Source organism: Podarcis pityusensis (genome assembly GCF_964106645.2).
Source record: "Podarcis pityusensis genome assembly, chromosome: 6".
In the NCBI taxonomy this organism is placed as follows: Eukaryota; Metazoa; Chordata; class Lepidosauria; order Squamata; family Lacertidae; genus Podarcis; species Podarcis pityusensis.
The window spans coordinates 42,681,597-42,706,674 of NC_138030.1; the positions used below are offsets into that span (position 1 = coordinate 42,681,597).

The following is a 25,078-nucleotide window of genomic DNA, read 5'->3' on the forward strand; positions in this document are numbered from 1 at the left end:
TGATTAATTGGGGACATAATAATAACAGTGTATCAAGTCAAATTCCCTCTGTGGTTCCACATTAAAAATAATTAGCTGACAGGGCATCTGAGATCCGTGTATATTCTGAATCTGCTGCCACCAAGCCTTGGCAAATGGCTAAAATAGTTTATATTCCATCATAAACTAGCTAGATGTTGCCACAAATGCATGGAGGCTGGGCAGAGTAGGCATGTCCAATACTGCTGCCCCACCATGGAATGAGTTTCTCTTGAATATGCTTTAATCAGTGCTTTTTTCTGGGGGGATGCAGGGGTACACATACCCCTAAACATTTTTTGAATCTAAGTTTGGCCTCATTGAGGGGCAGTATTTCAGTATGAGTATGAAAATGAGAGTACCCCTAAACATTTTTTTAAGAAAAAAAGCATTGGCTTTAATAACAGGATCAACCTGGGTATTTTTAAAGATATTTCACTAATGAAAACTCAAAAATCTCTGAAAACATATCCCCATATTGTAAACAGATAGAATCCTAATGTGGATGGTAGTGAAGTGTCTTCTTAACTCAATCCTTAACCATGCTGAGCTTCCACGTAGGTTTGGTCCACACAAGGACTTCTGCCTATATCCAGTGAATGTAGGCTCTGAACACAAGATTCCTACCCTTTATTTTTCAAGGGTAAAAATCACATGAACATAGTCATGGTGTATTGGACTTTCTGTGTAAGGCCCCTGTGCAGATGTGAGTTCCAACACGTATGGTCAGATACGACAAGGACGTTGGGCAATTGGTACAATTCTCCTCTTCCCATGTATAAATGCTTTGACTGCCCATGCAAAGTAAGATAGGACTACTATATATTTATGGGAAAACTGTGACCCTCCAAGTGGTGTTGGACTCCAACTCCCATCAGCCCCAGCCAGGATGGCCCAATGGTCAGGCATGATGGGAGTTATAGGCCAGCAACATCAGGTGTGTTTGTGTGCACAGGCTTCCCGTCTTTGTTTTGAGGGTTGCACAGAACAGCAAAAAGGGTGAGAAAAACTGTCCCTGCAGGAATTGCCATTTTAACATAACAATCAAAGGTTCAGGAGCCCCTCCTCTTATGCAGTGGGTTATCCTAATCTCCACTCTATTTAAGGTGCTTCACCAACTTAGTGTTAGCATCATTAGCAATTGGTGGACAATGGTTTTAGATTGTCAAAAGCATTTGGAAGCTTCTAAAAATTAGACTTTCCACATTCAAATATGGCTTGCGGTTTTTAAAAAATGGAATATTTTGTGCCTGTGCTGTGATTCTCTACAGTCTACTAGCCTCAGCATGTTTCATTTCATCAACCGTCCATCATACAGCTAGGAGTCCAGCTGCCACTGACATCATGTATGCAGCCAGCCAACCAGCCAGGCTCCATCAGACAGCTCTTGCCCCATTAACAAACAGCGCTGTATGGCTGTCAAGTTCCCAATTGGTCTGCGGTGAGGAAATGTCAACAGTGTTACGCTAACAAGAAAACACTGAGGACCAACAGTAGACAGAGTCAGAAGTCAAAAAGATCGGTCTGAAAATATTTTGGGAAATGGCGAGATCTGCCAGTAAGCAGGCCTGCATACGCTTTTTCCAATGATTGCAGATGCTTTCCTAGGAACCTCTCTTACATACATATGATGGCCTGGCAGTGTCTTTATTTGGAGAGTGGACATGTCTCCTACTTTACACATGTCCTCTATTGAAAGGCTGTCAATTCTCTGTTTGGAAGGATCTTCTCTTTGCTGTCCAGTTCAATGATAAACAGATGTAGGAAGGGAGCGCAAAGACATCTATTTCTAAATTTGCATCTACAAAATATAAATCAGCAAATTGAAAGTTTATGCAATTCTGTGTCCTCTTTTGCCTTCTTTCTCAGAGATGCATTTCTTATTTTTATGGTGGTGCATAAGTGGCCACCCTATTTGCATCATCAAATAATACTGACACCTGACACCCCCTCCTCAAATCCACGCAACACCACAAGGTCTGTCTGAGGCTGAGGAAGATACTTGGGCAAAGGGAAGGAACATGCACTACAGGGCTGTTGGCATACCGGATTAGTGGGAAGCTTGGCCGCCTTTGACATATTTTGGCTGAGCTGTCTCAAAACATTCCTGGGCATCTAAGTTACAGACTCTTTCCATAAAGAGATTCTGTGCCTCCTCCCCTCCCCCTGTATTTGCTGCTATCTGTCTCATCTTAACCCTAGAATTCTTTGGTTCCTGTTTTTTCCCATCATCATAATGGGGTTGGGGCTTGGAATCATTAGCTCCAACACAAAACGGTGGACTCAGGGCAGATGAAGGTGATCGACTACATGGAACTGGCGGAAATGACTGGCAGAATCCGAGACCAGAGAGAAGAGTCGGTGAAAGAAGACTGGAAGAGATTTAAAGACTATTTACAGAAATATTGTAAAATTAAGGAATCTTAGAAGGATGTTGGATAGAAATTAAGAGGTTTTTAGCTGTAATGCCTTAAGAGACATGAAAAAAGGTTTGCAACTGGGTAAAAGCTTAATGGTAAGGATTTGCTGAACTAACAAATTGAACTGGAATACAAAAAAGGGAGGTATGAGGAGGTCCGGGGAAATAAGTGTAGGGAAGATAGGTTATGGAAAATTAATGTCTTTTTAACTGTTTTATTTGGTATGTTTCTTTTTATTTTTTACTTTTTTGGTTATATTTTAAAAACTTTATTCTTTTTCTTTCTGTATTCTGTATTTTTTGTATTTTTTGAAACTTTAATAAATATCATTTTAAAAAAAAACACGGTGGACTCAGCGGGGACATAGCATATGAATTATGGGAAGAAAGTGAATGTCTCAGAAAACTATTTCAGCAAAATGATATTTTCTGTAAGTCTAGTTCCCTCTAGTAAGAACACAGCCTTTTCACTCTAACGTCCCTCCTTTTGCTCCTCTGGATTTTATCCCAAAAGTTTCTTTTTTATATGATACAAGAACTAATGTAAGCTTCTTGTAAGGAGAACTAAAAATGAATTCAGATCTGGAGGCACTGGAGGCGAACAAACCTCCATGCATGCAAAATGTGAACACTGCATTTCAGGAGCTTCCTATAAAGTCATAAAAGAAGTGCCAATCTGCTTTGAATTAGCATAGAACTTTTTAGTTTCTGATGATGCAATCTGTAAGTGTGTCATTTATTTCTATATTTATGTAGCCGGGCTTTCAACAATATAATACACATTTATTTACTAGCTCAACCCTGAAATAACATTTGTGAGCTGAGCTCACAAATTATAAAGGATGGATGGTGAAATTAAGAATGAGCTGGCCGCAAATAAACAAACTAAGTACACTACAAAGCAAATTTTAAGCAAAATCCAGCGAAAATCATACTTAAATCCCACTGTTTAAATCAGAGATAGTCTGGGCTGAATCCATCCCCCAAGGCAACTTTATTTGGCCTTGTTGATTGTACTGTGCATGTTATGGAGGTGTAACAAGAACTCTGGCCACAACTTTGAGTCTTAAAAAAGAGAATGTCTCACACCGAATGTAACCAACCTGTAGGAAGGACTCTATGATTTGGAAACAGAGGTGTTGTATGTACTTTGGTTGCCCAATAAAATCTTTTAATAAAAGCATAAAAAGGAATGCTGTAAGAAACAGATAGTCTACCTTTAATGTTTTTTTTGGTTTTGTATGTAACATGTACCATATGTGATTGAACCTGAGGTCTGTTTGTTCAGCAACATACCTTTCCAGCCCCCTGTCTGGAAAACAGTGGCCCTCAGAACACACAGAAGGGGGCAATCTGTGGCCTAACTCTATGGGATATAATTTTAATTGAAAATTATATGGCTAGCTTGATGTATTTGTCTGTTATGAAAAGTAGCTAACTTCTAAAGTTTCTCAGAAGATGCTGGTTTGTATGACCTGGACATGTCTGATGTGTTCAAATTCTGAAAGTGGCCTAAATATTCAAATAGGTTCTTAAATCATTTTAGTTAGATTCTGCACTCAGCGTCACCCTAAGTCCCCATTTTTTAAAACATGCAAGGAGAAGCCAGCCGTGTAGGGAAAATGTGAACAACCCTTTGACATATTTTGTGGGTGTCTTGAGAGAGTCAGCACGTGACTCCAGTGTGTTTTCCAACCAATGTATACGGGTCACTGTGAAAATCAAAGATACAAACTCTCTCTTTCTTGTGGCAGTTTTTGACAAGTTCTTAGATCATTGGGGGGAATATGTAGTGAGGCACTTAATGAAATCCTCAAGACTCCCTCCCTGACTTCCCAAAATTTAATTAATTATTAGCTTCCACATAGATTTCTAAAAGCAATAGCTTAGGGGGCTGTAGCAAATCTGCCCTGCCTTTGACCCAAGTCCCGATCCCAACCTCTGCGTTAGTAGAGACAGGACCTTTCTCTCCAATTAACTGGAATATATTTTTCTATGGTTGAGTGGACATAGGTGTGCTATAGGGCAATGCAGGGGCCGCCAACATGTTACCAACTCACACCAACCTAAGGCAGCATGGCCTATGGTCAGGGATGAGGGAACCATGTTGGCTAATGAGTAACAGCTAGAAAGACAGTTTGTAGGCAGAGACATTCTCCTTTTCAACTGTGTGTAAGGTATACAGTGCAGAAGAGCTAGGGGAGATGAGTGAACTTACCACAACTGAGGAGGCAGAGACTGGGCTTTCCCCTCCAGCCAATGGGTGTAGCTATTTCCCAAGGCTTGGCCTATAAAAACTGTCTCATAGGTGTGGTGTAGGATGAAGCACACTAACATGTTTTGCATGTTAACTTTTAACACTGGGGTTTGAGCAACTGACAGATTCTCAAACATCAGAAGAGCAGATAGTGAGAAGGTGAATTGGCAGAAACTCCTTTCTTTCTTGCCAGACTAGACACTCAAACAGATTTGCTGAGGCAAGTGAATTTAGGACACTTGCAACGTGCCAGGGAAGCTGTCATTTGATTACTCCAAAAACAATTCAATATGGAGTGATCAATATTTAAAAACAAGGGCTTTCACAGGGCCGTCACAAAAGACAAGGAGACTGTTGTTGTCTACCAGGCTCTGTCCTGCCTTCCTTATAATTCAAGTACGTTTGCTGCTTTTGACTTTCCAGGGGGCATTCTTGTGTCATAATAGAATATGATGCCCCTTTATGTGTACAGCTTTGCCTGTGAGCAAAAACCTCTTGCTGCATTGTCTTCAATTTAATGGAGGCTGTGAATAGACAAAGGGCTAATCCACACTTTGCTTGGTTATGATTTAGCGCAGAAGAGTGGGTTTTCCTGGGGAAGCCACAGGGCAAAAGCCAAACCACTCGGATTGGAAAACTGCTTGAACCCATGCTTTCTAGGCACAGGGCAAGCAGAAGTGTAGGCCTAAATCCTTAAAGCACATTCCAAGCACATCCCCCCCCTTAAAGAATTCTGCATAGTTTACCCCTCACAGAGTTACAAATACCAGCAACGCTTAACAAAATACAGTGCCCATAATTCCCTGAGAGGGAAAATGTGCTTGGAATGTCCTTTAAATGTATAGTGCTTACGCAGCCTGAGGCCTACCTACTCCAAAGGCATTTTGCTTTCTGAGGAAAGGATAGGATGGCACACATGCACCCCACATAAAGAAGCCAACCAGACTGGCAGATGAATCTTAATTTCAGCACTGGCGACAGGACAGCGTCTTCCGCCACACCTGAGGGCAGCGAGCCGTGTGACACACACTCTTCTGTCCTCCAACACTATGTTGCCACTTGCTGCCCACTCAAATATATGCTGCCGTGAAGCAGCAGTGGTAGGCCAGCATGTGTTACCTGAACAGAGCTATGCATCTGCACACACAATAGCTGCTAGAATATGAGATGTGTACGCTGACTCAGTCAAGGGCCTTTCCCAGTTGTGTCTGTGCTACAACAGAAGAAGGTGAGAGACAGCCAAAGCCGGCATCCAATAATGTAAATGAGCCTAGCTGGCAGAAAAGTGGCTGTGGAACAGGCTCCATGGTAAAAGACATGGGGCAGGTCAACACAAACACATAAAACTGCTTCACTTCTCCTTATCAAAAAAATTGGAATATTTTGGTGCCAGAGCATCAGCTATAAGTAATTACTTGCCACAGATAAGAGCCACCAGTTAGAACTGTAGAGTTGGAAAGGTTATCTCGTCCAACCCCCTTGCAATGCAGGAAGTTCAACTGAAGCATCCATGGCAGATGCCCATCCAACCTCTGCTTAAAAACCTCCAAGCAAGGAGGGTCCATAATCTCCCAAAGGAGTAAGTTCCACTGTCAAACAGCTCCCCACTGTTCTTCCTGATGTTTAGTCCTCTCTTGTAACTTGAAGCCATTGGTTCGGGTACTGCCCTCCAGAGCAGGAGAAAACAAGCTTGCTCCATCTTCCATGTGAGAGCCCTTTAGATATTTGAAGTTGGCTATCATACCTCCTATAACTCTCCTCTTTCCCAGGCTAAGCATACCCAACTCCCTCACCCATTCCTCATAGGGTTTCCAGACTCTTGGTCATTCTCCTCTGCACACATTCCAACTTGTCCCTATACTTCTTAAACTGTAGTACTCAGAACTGTTGTCTGACCAAGGCAGAATAGAGCAGTACTATGACTTCCCTTGAACGGGACACTTTAAACAGTCATGGCTTCCCCTAAAGAATCCTGGGGATTGCAGTTTGTTAAAGATGCTTAGAGTCATTAGGAGGCCCCTATTCCCCACCACCACACATGCATGGCTACATTTTTTGAGTGGTTTATCAGTCAATCCATTTCCCCAGAGGACTCTGGGAATTGTAGCTCTGTGAGGGGAATAGAGATTTCCTAACACCTCTCAGCAGCCATTAGAAGCTACACTTTCCAAAACTCTTTGGAGAAAGCCATGGCTGTTTAAAGTGGTCTGATACTGCTTTAAGTGTATAATGCAGAAGGGACTAGCGAGTCAGACCATTATTCCTCAGTACTGTCTACTCTGAGAGTTTCACACTCAGTTCTTCCTAGTCCTATTTGGAGATACCAGGGATTGAACATGGGACTTTGTGAATGCACAGTATGGGGTGCACCACTGAGCTACTGCCCCTCTGAGCCTCAGCATCTACCCACCCCCTAAATTGCAACCCCAACCCCGCTTTATATATACAGTCATACCTTGGTTGGTGAACGCCTTGCAATTTGAATGTTTTGGCTCCCAAATGCCGCACACCTGGAAGTGAGTGTTCCGGTTTGCAAACGTTCTTTGGAACCCTAACATATATCGCAGCTTCCTATTGGCTGCAGGAGCTTCCTGCAGCCAATGGGAAGCTATGCCTTGGTTTCTGAATGTTTTGGAAGTTGAACAGACTTCCGGAACAGATTCCGTTTGACTTCCAAGGTACCACTGTAACTGGAAAAGATCCAAATAGAAGCACATGGATCTGTTGCTGTCATATGTACTTTGGTCCTTAGAAGTCAGAGTGCAGTCAGGAACTGGAGCTCTTCACTCAGACAGCATGGATTCTGAACTTTCAGGCCTTGACTCTCTGTTCATACCTCTTTCTCTTTCCAGTGTTTATATGAGTCATTATCCTTCTTTTCCAGTCCGTGACAAAAACATTCAAACTCTGTATGAAAAAATTAAACCCAAGCACAAACCAAGCATGCTGTAAAGCCTAAGTAAAGCATGAAGATTCACATATGCTTGTCGAATGTGCATAATCAATTTCCATTCCATTGAGACAACTGTGGATATTTTGGGTAGCTTTCCTACCCCTCTCCCTATCAGAATGAAATGTTGGTTCTCTCTGCCTCTTGGAAGCTGCATTGAAGTCCAAGCTGGGTGTACCTGAACTTAAAACAGAAGCAGGAAACTTTACCCTCAGTAAAATAGTCTTTTCTTCTGCTGTCTCCAAAAGACATTGAAGACCAGAGAGGTGAAGCTGCAGACCATCTCTCTCCACAGACTCTGGAATGACTGAAAAGGCAGGCAAGAGAGTGTTTGCATTGGGCTGGAGCCATCATACCATTAACCATTCCAAATTATTTGTGGGCTGGTTAAAGGAGGGAGCCTCGACCACCACAGCCATTTGTCTGCAGGGAAGGCTTTCTGCGAGTGCATGCAGATGGGGTGTGCCTCATACAGAAAGCATCTGGAATCAACTGGCTGGATAATTCCTGTGATATTGCAACACAGAAAAAGAAAAACCCCATTGCTAAATGCCTGCACTCTTTTACATCCCTTAGGGCTCATTTTATGTTTCCATCTGCCCGAGTCCACATTTCAAAAGCAGCACAATAAAATGCAAACATCATGCATTTATTTGGTGTATATACAATTCCCAGACGAGTGCAAAAATACGGCGAAATGCCTCTCCTTTGTCTTTCCCCCATTCAACTTCACAGCATAAAATGAGAAAAAATTCAAGCGAACAGCACAGGCTGTGCCTCCCAGTCTTTGCAACAGGCCTGCCCAGAGGACATGTCTTGGGATGGGAATTTCCTGCTCATGTGGGCTGGCACTGCAGCGCACACAACTTGGGAGTGCAGGGAGTCTCCTGAAAAAACACAGGTCCCTTTGGCCCGGATAATATTCCCAGCAACTCATTACTGAATACAGACTCCACAGATCCTGCCCTAGTCTTCACCAACTTCTTGGTTGAAGCAGCTTGGATAGGAACATCAGAAACTGCTTCATACCAAGTCTGATCTTTAGTCCATCAAGCTCAGTATCTACACCAAGGGTAGTCATTACTGGACTACAACTCCCATCATTCCTAACCACTGACCATGCTGGTTGGGCTGATGGGAGTTGGAGTTCAACAATATCCAGAGGGCATTATGTTGACCTGAGGCACACTGACTGGCAGTGGCTCTCCAGGGATCTCTCCCAGCCCTACTGGGATGCTGGGAACAGAACCTGGGACCTTTTGCATACAAAGCAAATCCTCTTAACACAGCTACATGCGCCTGCATTCCAGGGGGTTGGACTAGATGATCCTCAGGGTCCCTTCCAACTCTACAGTGATCCTCCATTTATTCATTTCAGGCACTGGTAGTGCTGGAACTGGTTGCCCAGCCCCCTAAATAACAGCTGCCTGATGTAGCTGGGATGAGATCTGGAACATGGGCGTCCCAGATCACAGTTCACACCCTTAACCAGTATGGTTGGTAACACCAGCTACTGGTGACACTTTTGCCTTCCCTGTATTGTGCCTTCGTGCTTGCCATTGATGTTTGCAACCTCAGATCTCCCTGGAACCTCTAGTTCTTTCCAGTTGCTCTTTGCCAGTCACAAGGAACAGGGAAGACTTTCCAAAGAGCTAACAAAAGTGCAGTCCAAATCCTGCACTTCTGATTTGCTTGCATTGATGGTAATTCAGCCCGGCTGCTTGAAAGCTCCCTTCTCCCCCAGAGGCGAAGTGCCTGTTCAATTCCAAGCCCCTTTCCTGATTGCTTAAGTTCTGCTCCTATATCAGCCTCATCTATCCCCCCCCCCCTTTTCATAGTGGAGGAGAAGGCTCCCAACCTCCTCTTCTGAACATCTAATCTCTGGTAAAAATCACATGAGTTGGATTCTGTTCCAAGAGGGAAAGACTGTCTGTGTGTGTGTGTGTGTGTGTGTGTGTGTGTATGCGTGTGTGTGCGCAGTACACATCCTGCATGAAAATAGCCCTTCCCCCAGCAGGCACATGACTTCCTAAACCCACCAGGAATGGAGGTGCTACTGGCTAAGAAAGGGGCATTGCGAAGAGTGCCCCCAAAGCCTGCTTTAGTGGGCTTTTTTTCCGTGGGTAAATGCTGGATAAATGTGGACCGGCTGCTGAAGTTCCTAAGCAAATATCTGAGGCTCAGCAAGATGGATTGCATACACAAAATGCATACACACCACACATTTAAAGCACCCCTGGCTCATACACACAAAGAATCCTGGAAACTGTAGTTTGTGGAGGGTGCTGGGAATTGCAGTGCTCTGAAGGGTAAACTACAGCTCTGAATATTCTTTACAGGTAGGGGGTATGTGCTTTAAATGTGTGGGGTGTATGCAGCCCATGTCCCAGTTACCTGCAAACCTATTTATTCAAAGAATGGTTCAAACTTATATATTCAATAAGCCAGGAGTAGTTATTCTCTCTCTCCTGACTCCCACATTTCCATGAGAACAGATAGTTAGGAATTTGTCTCAAAATCTGTGGAAGCATAAGCAACTGAAATGGGCTGCCAGATAGATTTCTTTGACCGAAAGAAAAGAACTAATCATCTAAAAAAGACAACAACCATGTATCTGTGTTCGGGAACCAGGGGTGTGTGTTGCTTCCTAGGAAAACATTAATGCAGTGTGTATATATATATATATATATATATATATGTGTGTGTGTGTGTGTGTGTGTGTGTGTATATATACGAAACTGAATAATCTTAACACTCATGCTGCAATCCTATATCCATTTACCTGGGAGAAAGCTCCATTTAACTTAGTGGGACTTACTTGTGAGTAGTCAAATATAGGATGGTGCTACAAGTAACCTTATTAGAGATTACATACACCCACTTGGAAGAAAAACCTATTGAAATCAATGGGACATTGTTCCAAGTAAATGCGGTTTGTAAATACTGGTGTGTACCAGAGCAAACCTTTGCATGCTTCCTCAGAAGAAGACCCACTCTGCCCAAAGGGGCTTACTCTCTCATAAGTGCATATATAGGACTAAAGCCTTATGGCACAATTCTATATATGCCTACTCAGCATAAATCCCATTGAGTTCAATGGGACTTACTCCTAAATCAGTGTCTATGGGATTGCAGTTAGTGTCTCTTAAATCACACCACTCATTTTAAAGTGTTCTCCTCTTTAGGTATCAAAACTTCTATGGAATTGAACTAGGGACCAAGTCATAGACTCAAAGAATTCTAGAGTTGGAAGGGACCCTGAGGGTCATCTAGTCCAACCCCCTTGAAATGGAGGAATTCTGCCCACAGTTGTTCCTGAGTGGGCTCAAACCACCAACCTTCTGGTTAACAGCCAGATGCACTAACCCATTGTGCCACAGGAGTCTCTGAGTGTGGGAAAATGAGTCTGTCTTCTGAAATTCACCTCTTTGTGACAAAACAGAAAGCAGCCCTAAATTCTCAGAAATGCAAAGAATTTGTATTCATTCCCTCAAGGAAAAAATAAACATCGTACGATTTTCTCAGCTACCAGAGTGCGAAGAGGAATTGAATCTGCTTTATTAAACTAATTAGGGGCTTTTAACTCCTTTCTATCCAAAACCGTTTACAAATTGCACATGCGGTGCAAGCAGAATTAACGGAAGCAACTTAGAAGGAAAAAACGAAACCACAACCTAATATTCCTCTCTGAAAATAAAACTCACCTCCTATCTCCCCATACCTTACAAAATTCTGATTATGAATCAAGCTTACAGATAGTGAGACTTCTGAAACACTCAACTGGCTTTGGCAAAGGCTATAAACATACCAGATGTATGTGGATGTGTGCAGCATATGAGAAAAAAAGGGGGTTTCCCCAAGTTTTGCTGCCATGGAAACAGTCTCAGAATTTTTAACCACCTCTTTATTTCACTTTTCCTTTGTTTGTTTGACAGAACTTTTGCATGACCAACCGAAACAAAAAGCAGCCTTTCAAGACCCAGAAAGAAAATACCTGTTGATCCATAAGACAGGGGAAAGTCCCACCTGACTACAGGTTAAGAAAGAAGTCCCTCCTTTCTCTTGTTTAGGGTAGGCCATCCCCAGATAGAGGACACCTGCCCAGGGCTTACCTGTTTCCACCTGACCTTCCTCCTGCCTGTGTGTGTTTTAACTTCCAGGACTCTTCCTCCCCCTCTTCCTCTCCCTCCTCACTGCAGTCCGGTTCGGATGCAAATGACCCTCCTGCAAGCCGTGTGTGTTTTCTCCGGTTCCGTTCCTCAGAGATTCTCTCGGAGAGGGGTGGGTGGGAGCGAGGGGCGGAGGAGAAAGTCACAACAATAACGTCTTTCTCTGGCAGCCAAACTCCTGGCATCTAATCCACACGCATGTCCTTCTGCCTGGCTTGCTGAAAGGTTCATGTGTAATAATATTTCCTTCTGCTGGGGCAAGAAAACTCCCCGCGAGTGTTGTTCAACAAATCCCATTAAAGAAAGAAAAGAAAAGAAAAAACGCGGAGCTTTCACTCTCTCTCTATAAGCATGTTGTCCTCTCCTAACTTTATAGTAAATCTGTGTGTCTAGGTTTGCGTTTCAAAGCAGCAGGACTCAGATGACAGCCAGGCTCAATGGGCAGTAAATGGCATTCCTGTGTTTTAAAGCGAGAGGCAGTTCTGTGCATATTCCCCCATCCTTTCTAAATGCAATTGTTTTTCTATGCTAATCTTCCTTTGTTGCTACCATTGTTAACGTTGACTATGTCAGGGTATTGCTGGCTGGGCTGTTAAAGCCGCCTTAGGGTAAAGGTCAAAGGCTGCCCTGGGAGTTCAGTAGGGTGGCAATTTAATGCTCCTAGAAGACCAGGATAAAGGCACCAGGGCTAAACCACAGAAGCTGCAGGAAGTGCAAAATGCCACTGTGAAAATAAAGTCTAATATAGTTGGAGTGGAGGGGGTATCAAGTTGCTCTTTCTGCTCATAGGGGTCAGTTCAGACAACATGTCGCCCACCATGTGCAAAGTGCAAAGTGAAATCCAGACAAGCTAATAAAAGGGGGGGGGAGCAGCCTCTGAGTTTGAACCAGTTCAGTTTTTAAAACAGTTTTTAAAACAGTTGGCACACATTTGTTTATTACTGAATTTATATCCCACCTTTTCTTCTGAAGGAGCCTAGGGCAGCAAACAGAAAATCTGCAATTTGACAATAAAAAAACCAAAGCAAAAACTTTCTAAAATAGTTACAACGTTCAATAAACAATTACAATTGAAACCATCTGAAAGCAGCTACAGTTAAAAATGTTCTAGAAGCAGTTCAAAACATTATTCCATCCAATGATCTGAGGGTTGCCAGGATCCGTATGCTTCAGCCACCAAATGCCTGGGTAAACAAGAATGTTTGCAAATCCTCCTGAAAGTTAATAATTATGGAGACAGGTGTATCTCCCTAGGGAAGGCATTCCACAACTGGGGAACCACCACTGAAAAGGCCCTGCAATGGGTCAGCGCCACTGGGCAGCCCCAGTAGCAGCACTGCCAGCAAGACCACACCTGCCAGTCATAGGGACTGAGACAGCTGGTACTGGGAATTGCACTCTTTCAGGTAATTGGGTCCCAAGCCAACCAGAGCTTTCTATAGAATCACAGAATCATACAATTGTAGAGTTGGAAGGGACCTTGAAGCGAATACTAACACCATAAATTGGGACCTTTCCTGCCGAATTCAATCCTTTGCACAATAACTCAGCTGGTAGAGCCTGAGACTCTTAATCTCAGGGTTGTGGGTTCGAGCCCCACATCGGGCAAAAGATTCTTGCATTGCAGGGGGTTGATCCTAGTGGTCCCTTCTAACTCTGCAATTCTACAATTCTATAAAATCAAACGGCCATACTTCTGAACAAACTTCTGTAGGGTTGCAAAGCACGGACCTGGAAAGTGCGGTGCCAAAGGAAGTCTGGATGAGCCTAGAGTTACCTGCTACCCCTGCCCTTTAATGAAAAGCCGTGTTGGAAAGATGCTACTGGGAGTAGAAGTGTCATGGAGGAGGGCCTGCTAACCCCTTTTTCTTCCTGTCAATTGTTGCTCAGTATTGCCTCACTCCAGCTGCTTCTTCATCAATGGGGGAAAAGATCCTCACAGGGAGAAAAATGAGTTGGGGGTTCATTTTTAGCAGATGAATAGCAGTAGAAGAAAGGATTAAGAAACAACTCCTTGCCACTTTTTCGTTTCTATATGCAGTCTCCCAAGGCTGTTTTTCTTTTACAGGAAAAGGGGAAAAGGGACACGGACCATTGTGTCACACAGCTCTTTTGGTCCTAAAGCCTAGCTGTCTTATTTTTCCCAGTACACGGGGTTCTAAATAAAGAGGTATTGGTAGCAGTAGAAGTTTCTGATCACAGTGATGTATCTATCCTTTTCGGGAAGTGAGAGGGATGGAAAAGCCAAAGGGATCCAGTTGCACTGCCACAGAAGTAAACACTTGTCAAGCCTAGAAACACAGTCAATTATTGATCTTGGCTTCTGCCAAATGGAAAAATGCAAAATCAGTAGGAAACTAAGATCCCATTTTGCAAGATGAATCTTTTAATTGATCCAAATACATCAGTGTCAGAGCACCAAAAGAAAAGTTAATGAGGGTGAATCATCCACTAGCTTGCTCACTGAATCTCTGTGCATGATGGTGTCCATAGAAAGGTAATGTAACATAAAGCCAGGAGCCAAAACTCCTTTTGCTTTTACCCGATAACAGGGACTGCAGATGATGATTTCTGTATTAAGGCTCAGTCCAGAGTTTCCAGTAACTCTGGACACCTGTCCAGGCATTCAACTAATGTATCAAGCCATGAAGTGCATAGAGAACATGCGCTGCCCTGCCCACAGCACCCTCACTTGATCCACCCCCAACAGTCCACAGTAGGAAGATTTAGAGGGGGCTTTCAAGCATGTTTGGCTGAATGTATTTAGAAGTCTACCCATAATCTGGAACCCTTATAATGTGATGTTGCCAGTCACAGGAAACCTTCTGAGCACATTCAGCTGAACATGCTTAGAAATCCCCTTCACGTAGTGGAGCAGGCACAGACAAGGATACTGGCAGTGCAGGGGTGATGTATGTTCCCCAGCTTCCCTACATATGTTGAATGCCCATTTTGTCCCTTGCAAAAGACTTCCATAACACTCCACAAAATGGGCACCCTGCATTCCAAAATTAGTTTTGAAATTGTGATACATCAGTCCAGGATCACATCTAAGAATGTGATGTACTTATGTTAGCCTGTTAGAAACAGAGGAAGGAGAAATTAATTTAACAAAAAATAGGACAATCCAGAGCTTTGTGTCCCAGGATATGGATTCAGATCTTACTACATAGAACATAGCATGGCAAACACACAAACTGATAGCTTAGCAAATATTTATTCCCCTTGATTAACCAGAAATATTAATAATATCCAGGTCCTAAAATATAGATCCCGGTGGTGCATGATTCAATTGAAGTTAAATATTTTGGGGTTCCATTGATTTCAGTAGGAAAGCACCCATGGTTTTATCAAGTTGGGAAAATTGAGCAGTAATTGCAGTTGTTTATTTACAAGGATGAGTTGCTCTTAAGGCATCCATTTTGTACACACAGAGAACTTCGCTGCCAAAAGTGACTCATTCTCTGGACTCAAAAACATAGAAGGAACAGTTGTTGAGACACCCTGAACTCAGATGGAATAACGTACTGGCCCCTTTTGCCATTTTCGCACAATTCAGCATTTCTCTGGGGATTTCAATGGGTCTCATAAATATGAAGGGAAGAAGACAAGACTGAGAACAGGGAATGCTAGCTGGAGAGCCGGTATCAATATTTCTCCTCTTCTCTCACACTGTGATTCTTCTCTTTAGCAATCCCATAGCAAATATTCCTTTGTAGTGCAAATAGCCTTAAATAATTGGAATGGGAGAACATGGACTGGCTGGTAGTGAAAAGCAGCTGGCTCCCTAAGAAAAGTGATTGCTTTGTCAATGGGCTTTTTCTCCCTTTCTTTTACGCATCATGCTCAAATCTAGTTCTCTGCCCCTAATGAGTTCTTTGGCACCTTGTCCTCCAGGAAACTGAAATACATTCCTGTGGGATTGTCCCTGCAGCTTTATATAACTTGCATCCCATTGGCTTTGATCATTTCCCCAAAGAACTGGCAAGATCTCCTTCTGTCGGCAACTTTCCCTTCCTCTCTTTTGGAACTAAGGCTGTCATCTAAGTCCCACATATGTGGGAGTAAGCCCCATTGAATTCAACAGGACTTACTTCTGAGTAGACATGCTTAGGATTGTGCTGTAAGCATGTTGCTGTAGGAGACAGTTCATACCAACCATTGGATCAAATTCTCCCTCTGAGCTTCTGCTAGCTAATGAAGTCTTTTGTCCAGAGTTGGGCAGACAACAGGCTTGTTGGTTCTACTACTTTGTTTTATATTTGAACCCTAATATCTCCCAACCAACCTGGGGCAAAAGACAGACAGTAGAACAGCATGCATGCATACATAATTTCATTTGTATGCCACCTTTCCACAGTTCAAACCATGCTCAAGGAAGCTTACAAAATGAAAAAATACAAAACTGCAACATAACAAAAGCAGTCGTAGACAACAAATAAAACATTTAAAGAATACACAGCCAAACTGAACCATTTCCATACAAGTTACAACAAGATCTAAAACCAAAATATAAAATACTAACAGCAGCAACAACACCAATCTCCTCAACCAAACAAAAAAACGCCAGCCCATCCAGCAGCCTTAGCTTTTGTAGCTAGATTCAGTCAGGGCTTTGCGCTCCCAGGCCAGGGGGAGAAAGGCCTGTAAGGCAGGGAGCAGGTCTTCCAGGACTCACAGTCAAAATGGAATTAAAGAACAGCGTGCCTTTAAGCACCTTCTGACTGACTGACTGACTGAGCTAAGGAATTTGTTTTTAGTACCAGAACTGAAGTGAACTTGCAGAAAAATTCCTCTCCTGGTTAGCATTCCTTAGATCAGCAGCCACGCTGAGGTGGGAAAAGTCATTTTTGTTGGGAGCCAGAAACCCTGCAAATTATCAAGAGATCTACTAGTAGATCCTAATCCACCTTCTGCCTACCAGTGATCTAGCCCAACTCATATAAATCCTTCTGATTACTGTCATTAGTACACGTGCATTGTTTCGTACATCTATTTCAAGTGTCTGCTTCTCACACGCTGAGTGTCAGTAAACTGAAAATGCCTTACACACAATGGAGAAATGGAGCTGTACAGCTATAATGTATATCATATAATATATGAAAAGGGGGCTTGTACATTGATCTGATCTGAAGTGGAAGGTCTTCTGGCATCCCCATCATGTACATGGCATTTCCATTTCTTGATTCTGTGATCTGTGAACCTTGAGCTAGAATGGACATTTTGTTCACCCTCAGAATATTGGCTGAATATCTGGCCCATACCTAGATCTCATTTCTCTCCCAATAAGCTGCTGGAGGAAACATGAAGTACAAAAAGCCACAAAGAAAACTCTGAAGTTTTTTTGTGTTTGTATAAATGACTTTCTGATTGCTTAGTCTACTGATAAATGTTAGGTGCTGGTGCCCCAAAATCTGGGTCAAATACAAGTTCCTCCATTAGCTTCACCTACAAACTTCTCAGGAAAGAACATTTTGTTTGCCAAATGTCTTCGCCTTTTCAAAAAGCAATGCTTTCTCCAAAAGCTTTGGGACTGTAGTGAACAACTGCTATTCAGAAGAAATTAATTCCAAGTGAAAAGATCAAATGTATAACTACCAAATTATTTATTTATAGTCTGTAACTGCTACTGCTACAACTTCTACAGCTGCTACTACTACTACTACTGCTATCAACTAGGATCCCAAATAACACCAATCACTGTATATATAACAGGTTACAACCTCGCTGTTGCTTGCCTGTTAACTATCTGTCTTTGAACTTCCAGCTTCTTTCACCCAAAGAATCACATAAATGGCTATTTGTATTTAGAAAATAAACAATTTGAAAGCAGAATAATGCAACACAGAGTTTAAAATAAATTTGTTATGTGCGGACAGGATTGGTTGAGCTGCCAAGTGGGAAAACAATAAACCTCCTACTGTTTGTATTATTCTTTTTTGGAGAGGGAAATATGGAGAGTAGCTGAGAGAATGAAGTGACCTAATTATATCAGAATTAGAGAAGGTTAACAACAAACAGATTTGTAGGGAAATGAGTGTTAGTTAGTTATTCAATATTGGAGTGAGAAGCATAATGATAATATCCTTTCCCTATGTGATTCTGACTTGTATCTAAATAATAGTCACAGATATGCATCACTACATAAATTATATTCTGCCAGCATTTCCTGATGAATAAAGCAAATCACCTACCTTCCCTTGAGACATCTAAAAATAAAGCATTGCATCTCAAGGCTCCACTAATTTACCATGGATTTCAAGAGAGTTCGGGTGTCACATACTGTAGGGGCCAATCTCTCACCAGGGCCAAGTCTCCTTAGGGAGAGAGTGATAGACCTAGAGCAGCCTTTGTCAACCTGGTGCCTTGTAGATGTTTTAGACCACAAGTCCCACCTGGTGAACTGAACTGGGGCTGATGGGAGTTGTAGTCCTGAACATCTGGAGGGCAAGGCTGATCTGGACCTTTTCAAGGACGGGCCTTCCCCAAGAAAATCATGTGTTCAAATTGTCTGATGGAAAAGATGAAAATATAGGTTGGAGGGGTATGCTGAGGTCACTTCCTGAAAGGCAGTTCAGGCCGAGCAATTGGGTGCAGGAAGAGGAGCCAATATTCAGCCTGACTGATGGGAACAAAAAATCAGGGTGAGGCTTGTAGGGCCAGAGAGCAACGAAGGAATATGCAAGGGCAAAACAAGAAGTGGAGCCTGTGATCAAGAGCTTTGCTGTAAAGAATAAGGTCTGCTAAAAATGAAGGGGAAGTAAGTTTATACAGTGACAGGGAAGGGCAGTGATCAGTTATAGTGGGGAGTAGTGGAGAAAAGCAGAGGCTAACTAAGTTACTTGGACCCCAGGTGATCTATGGTTTTCTGCAGCAGCTCAGGGAGTAGATCTCCAGCTTAGCTCAAAAAAAGAACTTTGGGACTACAAGGGGCTGGTGACCCTGCTAGAGGATCCCCATCTCAGTACACAACACTGTGACCTTTGACCGATCTCTTCCTAGAAGGACAGCCATCTGACTTGGTTGAAACACTTATAACTATAGAGCATGTGCAGTGCAGGAGTAATCCACTATCAGATGGATCATCGTGAAGCAGGAAAGAGCTCATGAGCTGCTCAGAGGGGATATTAAATAGCTTGTGGAAACATGCATTCACTGTTCTGTACAACCACCACTGCTAGAATATACAACAGGCACAGCCAGCTGAAATAAACATGGCAGAGTCATGCGGCAAGGTATGCCTCCCAGTGTGAACTACCCACTTCCCATATGTTCATACCTCCCCTTCTCATTCTTTCTCATCACAACCACAGTTGTGACATGTGAATTCTGTAGCAATTCAGAAAGAACCCCAAAGCATCGCCAGTTTTTCCACTAGGCTCCCTAGAAGCTGCCCCATGGAGGCAGGCATCAAATTAATGCTCAATCTAGGGAAGGAAGCTGGCCCAGGAAGACACCCACTGTGCCCACTCATGGCAACTGTGAATGCATTACAGTGGTACCTCGGGTTAAGAACTTAATTCGTTCTGGAGGTTCGTTCTTAACCTGAAACTGCTCTTAACCTGAGGTACCACTTTAGCTAATAGGGCCTCCCGCTGCCACCGCGCTGCCGGAGCACGATTTCTGTTCTCATCCTGAAGCAAAGTTCTTAATCCGAGGTGCTATTTCTGGGTTAGCGGAGTCTGTAACCTGAAGTGTCTGTAACCCGAGGTACCACTGTACATGCAAAGTATCACGTCCCTTCATATTTAAAACTGATTTATCTGAAATTTGGGCACCCTGTATGCCTCACCCAAGAGGTCTTCCCTGCCCTGTATCAATAGGACAAAGCACCTTGATTTACATAAGAACTGCCATGGTTTCAGCAGAGACTGTGGCATGCATAACTGCCAAGCGACTTCCAACCACACACTTGTTCATGCACTCACATTGGTCCAGTTGGGAGTATATCTGTTTCATAAAGTAGGAACACATCTTGTAAGCAGAGCCATCACAGATCGTTTAATGAAGTGAAGGAGACAAAATCCATTCATTTGGTGACAGTGATTCCCCAGATGAAAATATGCTCATACACACCCAACCTTTGTAGACTATTGCTCACTCTGTGTGACACCACATGTGATGTAATTATTACCGCACATACACAATCTTTGTTTAATCCAGGCATCCAAAGTCAAATCTGTCAATGAATTCCTCATGTTCTACCCACCCATAAAATATCTGTTTCTAAGATATAAGGATTTGCAGGCTGGAAACAGACTGTCCCTAAAGGATGACTATTCACCTACTGACTTCTCTGTATTGCTATAACCAGTTTATGTTCAGTTTGTCCTATGAAAACCATGACAGAAGAAGATTGTTGGTGAGTGACCTTAGACTGAGTGAGGAGATCAATCAGCTTCCCTGGGCCCTGAGATCTTCAGATTAGCCCTTTATTGTTGCCCTACCAATGAACCTAGTCCTTTTGTGATGACACAAGAAAGGGCCTTTTCTGTGGTGGCACACCATTAATGGAACTCCCTCCTCTTAGAAATGAAGACAATGCCCTCATAATTTGAGGTTTTGAAGAGCCACATTTTCATCCAGGCCCTTGGGAAAAACTGGACATGTTTAGGCAACCCAAGAGTAAAGCTATCAATCAGCTGCAGTAATATGGTTTGTTTTAATAGTTGTATTAATTGTTTGAAGCATTGTTTAATTACTGGTTTTACTGTTGTTTAAATTTAACAAAAAACCCTGGAAACTTTAGTTCATTAAAGATGCTGGAAACTGTAGGTATGTGAGGTCTAAACTACACTTCCCATTATTTTTTGAGGTAAGATATGTACTTTAAATGTGCTGCACTGAATGTGCTTTAAATGTATAGTCCAGATGTGACCTGGGTCTATTTGAGAAAGAGGAGCACCTGGAAGAGCTGGCAGGACAGTTCCTTCAGGTGTATGGATCTTCCAAGCTTTCTTTGAGGGCTCAGTAAAAATAAAAACCAGCTCTTTCCCAATAATTCTCTGAGGAAGCTTGTAAGGCTAATTACAACCTTCACCAGTGAAACCTCGGCCATCCCTAAGTGCCTCATATCCACAGAAACGTGATTTCTTTCACCTGCCTGCCTGATTGCCTTAAGTGATGTCCCATGGAAACAGCTTTTGGTGGCTTCCACACATGGACTTCCATGTAAGAAAATATTATTATGGGACCCTCCTGCTGTTGGGAGCCTTCAAAAGAACTTTCCATCAGCACAGAAGTTTGAATCACAAAATTAAGTGGCTGTGACCAAGGGATGCTTCTGTGTTGCTTTTAATTTATTTCCATTGGCAACAGATTCTGTCATCTGAAAAATCAGAGCCAAGGCAAGGGAACGGCGGAGCAGAGGGAATGGGCCAATTGCCTTAAGTCTTCCTGCCCACTACAGAAGTCAGGCTCCTCTTGTTCCCCCATAATTGGCCCTGGATAACCTGCTCATCACAAAGCACCTTGGTCAGGGTTATAAAAGTCCTTATTTCCCCTCCCCACCTCATCATGTGGCCTGGGATGTTCTGTTTTCCCTGTTCTTTACAGGACGGGGTGGGGAGTGGTGCTGCTTGAGGAGCTGGAAAGAGTGAGGTCACACTGAGAGAATGCGACTTCTGCTTCTTGCTGGATCCAGCCAGGTGCTGAAAGCAACAAAGGGGAACACATGTTTTGAACGTTCCTTGGATACTTTGGTCATTAAATCCACGGACAAACTTCCCCCAGGAGAAATCAGAAAAATAGATGAGCCCTGTCCAGCGCTGGGGCAAATGAAGCAATGGAAAGAACTGGGCAAGCCCATCAAGGCTTATAAAGCTTGCACTCAATATACAGCTCATTCTCCTCTGCTTGGGTTATTACCTCCTTCTGGCACCTGCTGAAAGCCTTTTGGATCTGGCAACCCTAAAATAGAAGAGGAAAAACAAGGCAGGGCAAAGTAATTTCATACCAAAGTGGTGCTGCTCCCTTTCTTATAGTATTATTTTTGTTGTTGTTGTTTTTATTTGGGTAAAAAAAACCCATAGTTAACCATCAGCTCAGATCCCAGCAAAGATGGAAAGCAAATCCGTCTGTCTCAGATCCTTGAACTTGTGTTGATGAGAACTAGATTATGTGCTGCTTTTCCTATGTTCACATCGCACCACACAGTTAAAGCACATAGTTTCCTCAAAAGAATCCTAGGAAGCGTAGTTTGTTAAGAGCGTTGGGAACTGTAGCTCTGTGAGGGGTAAACTAAAGTTCCCAGGATCCTCTGGGAAAAGGTGTGCACTTTAAATGTGCTTTATATTATTAGCCGAGCCCATGCACCCTGGGTTCTGTCACTTCATTGCATCCGTGTCCAAGGTTTTTCAGAGTATGGCCCCAAGGAAATCTACTTAGAAAAACTGCTACTGACTGGACTGAATTGTATTGGCAAGTCACCATTAAGGAAAACACACAGTAAAATTCCTTTGATAGGGATTTTAATGGGCTTTCTCTCCATTGCTGATACTCCACCCTGCTCCCGCAATTCCTCTCACACACTGATTGACTCTGCACTGGCATGGGAGCCAGAGTCTTTGTTAGACTCTCTCTTTCTCTCTGTGTGCCTTTGTGGTGTTGCAGAGACTGCTTGGGAGGTCTGGACTACAAGGGGATAATCTCATTTGCTATGGAGGCTGGAACACTCTGCTCCACCCACACATCCACGGCTGCTTTTGTGGCGCTTTTAAGTACAGAGAGAAAAGAAGTATTTTGCTCGGTTTCACATTTCTCCAGTATGAAATTATCCAAATAGTCATCTGAAGTTAAAACCTTTATAAAACCAAATTTCACCATCAGTTGTTGTAGTAGGATTGGTGTTCCACACCCACATATTAGCTCTCGGCCTGCCATACTAAGCCCCTTTCAGACCTTCCACCTTTGGTGAATGAATGCACACACAGGGGGAACAGGATTTATTCACCCCTCTGCACATCCATATGCAGGTCAGAACACAGCCCTGTGCACATATGTGTGTAAGTTCTGTTTCAGGGGTAGCCAACATGGTGCCATCCAGATGATGTAGGAAGCCAACTCCCATCATCTCTGACCATTGGCCATGCTGGCTGAGTCTGATGAGAGTTGGAGTCCAGCAACATCTGGAGAGCATCCTGTTGGCTAGCCCTGCTCTGTTCTGACCTTTAAATGCATTCAAATGGTTCAGTAGTGAGGTCTCCCATTGAGATCCTGTTTACCCATCACCATATGTGTCTATTTGCCATACATTGTTAGTCTGAAAAGTGTGCTTTCCACTCAAAGCCAAGGTCTCTGTTGGATACACCTCTTCTGGGTTATGATCAAATCCAGTGAGCTATACCACAATGCCAACTCAAAACAAGGGCTAACAAGGCCATTTAAGGAAGCATGTATAAGTGATTGTATGTGCTCTAATACCAGAAGCAGAGACATCACCTTGCCAACAAAGGCCCGTATAGTTAAAGCTATGGTTTTCCTAGTAGTGATGTATGGAGGTGAGAGCTGGACCATAAAGAAGGCTGATCGCTGAAGAATGGATGCTTTTGAATTATGGTGTTGGAGGAGATTCTTGAGACTGCAAACCTATCCATTCTTAAGGAAATCAGCCCTGAGTGTTCACTGGAAGGACAGATCCTGAAGCTGAGGCTCCAATACTTTGGACACCTCATGAGAAGAGAAGACTTCCTGGAAAAGACCCTGATACTGGGAAAGATTGAGGACACAAGGAGAAGAGGACAACAGAGTACGAGATGGTTGGACAGTGTTCTTGAAGCTACCAACATGAGTTTGACCAAACTGCGGGAGGCAGCGGAAGACTGGAGTGCCTGGTGTGCTCTGGTCCATGGGGTCACGAAGAGTCGGACACGACTAAATGACTAAACAAACAAACAAACAAGCATGTGCTCTAATACCACCCTCTTAAATGCCCATCACTCGTGCTCCAGTGAGATCGAAGTTTCAAAATAGATCTTGAGATTGAAAAAACAGTAGCTCCAATATTTCGTACTGAGAATGCCCTGGAAGTGGTAGTTTATGGCGCAAGGATAGTTGTGTGCCATATGTACCATTGAGAAAAGAGAGTGTGACCCTTTAGAAGAGAATAAGGAGAAAGACATTCATGTAACAAAAGTTTTCTGAAGGATTCTAATGACTGCAGGTCTTTGGACAAGCTGGGGGGGGGGGGAGTTTGCTGAAAGTATAGTGACTATAAATCCTTCCTATGCTAGATCTCGTCACACAATCTTGATACATCTTCTAGGATAAAACTGGGGAAAATGAGTGGAACAGAGATTGTCTACATCTTTATGACCATCTTTATTTTGAAAACATCTATTTTTGGATAAGTCATGGGATAAAGTCCAGAGTAGTTTGTAGATGTTCAGAACTCTGTCCATCCTGAAGCAGCATCCAATAGGTGCAAGTGTCATGGTTGCAGCTGCCCTGCCAAGAGAACACGTTATAAGTCTTGCTGGATTAACCAGATTTCCAGGGGGTTTAGTCTCCTGTTTCTCCACAATGGCCAATAAGATGCCTCTGCTAAACAGCAGCACCCCTCCTTGAATCACAAAGCAAGCATGGGAAAGTTTGTCATGCCCTGACTGCTCTCAAACCTTCACAGCACAGCATTTTTCATATTGCCTGGTTAATAGGCAAGCACCTATGGTGGTCTGGATGAATGAGTTCAAAAGATGCTAGGCTTTTTATTCACCATCCCTTTAGTTTGTTAAAATGTTCTCCTATTTCCCAAGCTGTGATGTTGACAACTCATCGTGCTGGGGGTTGTCTTCTCAATTCCTTCTGCAAAACCACCCCCTTTTGCAATCCTTCCAAATGTGCCATCTCCAAGGATGTCTTGTCACTGCCGCACTGTGAGAAATAAAATGTTTACATTAATTAATAACAATTTGGATGACATGTTAAATGTAGCAACACAAGAAAGCAATGCCAAATTATTGCCCCCAGTGGCGTGGTGGGAAAGCAAGTGAGGGTTTGTGCTTATTCACATAAAAAGGGATCAGTCTTTCTGCAGACTGAAAACTAGTCCTCAATTCTCCAAGCACATAGGGTACTTCATGAGAATACTAGGGTAAATAAAGAAGATCAGCCCATTCACAGGATTAGAAATCGGGTCCTCTGCCTCTTGAAAATAAAACCTTCAAAATTCAAGTGTAGCAAACACCAGAGCCTGAATTATGAGGGATACTTCATAGCCTGCTGAGTGTTTTGACATGTGAGTGGTACTTATTGCAGCATTCTTCATT

At 43.0% G+C, this 25,078-nt stretch overlaps 1 protein-coding gene across 1 annotated transcript in view; it reads right to left on the minus strand.

The window, feature by feature from the left end:
• The window catches only part of PRELP (proline and arginine rich end leucine rich repeat protein), a 36,532-nt gene extending 24,564 nt beyond the window's left edge, over window positions 1-11,968 (minus strand). Inside the window, exon 1 of the mRNA XM_081010221.1 lies at window positions 11,757-11,968. The gene's annotated coding sequence lies outside the window, so the exon portion shown is untranslated. The remainder of the gene's footprint in view (window positions 1-11,756) is intronic.
• Between the last annotated feature and the right edge of the window lie 13,110 nt (window positions 11,969-25,078).